General features: G+C 52.8%; 1 pseudogene; it reads right to left on the bottom strand.

Moving 5' to 3' along the window:
• Nucleotides 1–2,500, bottom strand: part of LOC145688658 (large subunit ribosomal RNA) — a 9,040-nt pseudogene that overhangs the window by 4,032 nt on the left and 2,508 nt on the right.

Genomic DNA, 2,500 nt, shown 5'->3' with positions numbered 1-2,500 from the left:
GTTGTCCCGCGAACACAAGAACACATCCATCTCCCCCTCCAGATCTCTCGCCTGGTCCCCAAGGATATTGAGGTCCACAGCTCTGTTTTCTACCGTGGGAGCAATCATACGTTGCTTCACCAGAGTTTCATCATCTGACTCAAGAAAATTCAATTCTTCTCTTGGAATTATAATTGTGCCGTTACAGCCCAGATAAGGATCACACTGGACTGACGCATCAACACTGCCTCCACTCTTGGACGCTAGGCAAGAGAGAGCCTCCCTCAGCTCTCTTATCTCTTCACAGGAGACCTCAAGCTGGTTGCGTACTCGCTGTAATTCCAACTCCCCGAGAGCCAACTCCGCCTCCAGTCTCTCTACCTCCTCCCTGAGACTAGAGGCAGAGGAGTCTCCCGCGGAGCCAGACAGCAGTCTATCCTTCAGAGCATCGTCTTCAAGGGCAAGAAATTGCTGCCACTTGTTATTCTCGGAGACCAGTCTCTCCTTCTCCCTCTGCAGATCAGCGACCTGCTTCTCTACTTTAGAACAATGCTCTTGAAGCCTAAGAATTTCGGCTTCTTGCTCCTCCAGCATGACTTGTTTAGATTGAGACTCACTGCGAGCTCTTTTCAATTCGTAAGAGAGTTGCTGAGGGTTGCCCTCTCCGCCCAGCGACCTAGCTTCGGCATTATTGTTGATATTGATGTAGTCATCCAACAGAGCACTCAAAGAGGCCTCTTTTAATGCGTCGGTATCAACCTTGGGGTCCAGGCGAGAGATCTCCTCACCTAGCCGGACACGACAGCCGCTGACCTCACCAGCCAAACGAGACGACACTTCTAGTCTTCCAACATTCTGCTGGCCCCTTCCCCTCTGGCTTTCTACTCTGGCCTCAGGCGGGATGAGACCCTTCAAGAAAAGCTTTCTTTTCTTGAATCTTATTTCATCCAGAGATTTCCCCTTCAGAGCATTGGCAGCAATAAGGTTTACATTAGGATCTCCTTTGTGTTTGCGACAGATCTTGATGAGACTGTCCTCTTCTTCTACCGTCCAGAAGTTCGCCAAGCCCTCCTCCCCCGAACGCTTTTGATCCCAAGCCGCAGGATGTTTGTTCCTCATATGTTGGCCGAGACCAATCTTTGAGGCAAAGGCTTTAGTACACAGATCGTACTTGAAAGCTAATGCGTCTGTTGATTTACCTGGGCACTTAGGAACATGGCAAGTAATAGCGTTGAAGCGGGAGAAGGACTTGCCGCACTTCAGGCACTCATAATCCACATAGTGGTTCTTGAGATGCTTTCTGAAATTACTTTCAGAAGCAAAGCACAATCCTGGATGTTTAGGACACTCCAATGTCCCAAAAGGGAATCCCAATCTGAATTCTGGTACATCGTCACTTCCAGAGGGGCCGGGCCCAGCAGACTCAGCAGACCCTGCAGACCCAGCAGACACAGCAGACACAGCCGACACTGCAGACACAGCAGACACAGCAGATACAGCCGACACAGCAGACACCTCACCTTCTGCTTGGAAGACCTCCTCCTCGTCTTCCAGCTCCACATCCTCAACAGAGACACCGTCCAGATCGTCCGACACTTCACCTCCTCCGGTCAGGCTATCTTCATCCACACAGTCCATGTCCAAAGTTGATTCTAAGCGAGACTCCGACCATCCTCTTCTTGCCAGAGACTTCGCCGCTTCTTCTTCTTGTGACCGTCCTGCAGCTGGCACAGACTTGATGCGGCTGCCAACTCGCCGCCCACTGGTAGCCATCACACGTTAAAAACTGAGACACCACTGCACAGTCACACCACAGTTTGTAAACCGCCCAACCGGACTACGGACAGACAGACAGTTAAGACAAGCCCCCCACCCGGTTAAGACCCCTCTCCCTCCTAAAGACGGAGGTCAAGGCCGGGTGAGGCGCACCTGGCCTCGATGCACACCACCCGCTGGATGAATCGCTTCTCGCACCGCAATGCGCCAATCAAAGAGAGACGACCGCACGCACCACCCACTCGGTGCGGCGGCTGGACAACTAGATGGACGTCGACTACGTAGAGCCCGTTAGCCGAGCCTCAGGACTTACCACGCACAGTAGGTTGAAGGAGCAGGAAGAATTAGTGCGTTACCGTTCCGCCTGAGGCTTCGTTATCCAGCCCCCACCTCGAGGAGGTCGGGCCTCTGTCAGACGTTGGATAATGGCCTGGAACCCTTACACGAAGAGACTATGCTGACAGAGAGGGGGCCAAAGGCCGAGAAGCGATCATAGTCATAGTTACTCCCGCCGTTTACCCGCGCTTGCTTGAATTTCTTCACGTTGACATTCAGAGCACTGGGCAGAAATCACATTGCGTCAACACCCGTTAGGGCCATCGCAATGCTTTGTTTTAATTAGACAGTCGGATTCCCCCGGTCCGTGCCAGTTCTGAGTTGATCGTTGAATGGCAGCCGACAAGACACCGAGCCGTAGCCCGGCGCTCCCAGCAAGGAAGATCCGTGGGAGGCCAAGGCACGGGAC

Source organism: Thermobia domestica, chromosome 6 (genome assembly GCF_964235325.1).
Source record: "Thermobia domestica chromosome 6, izTheDome1.hap1.1, whole genome shotgun sequence".
NCBI classification, from domain to species: domain Eukaryota; kingdom Metazoa; phylum Arthropoda; class Insecta; order Zygentoma; family Lepismatidae; genus Thermobia; species Thermobia domestica.
Note: the sequence above shows the minus strand (reverse complement) of the source record. Positions and strands in the feature narration are given on the sequence as shown.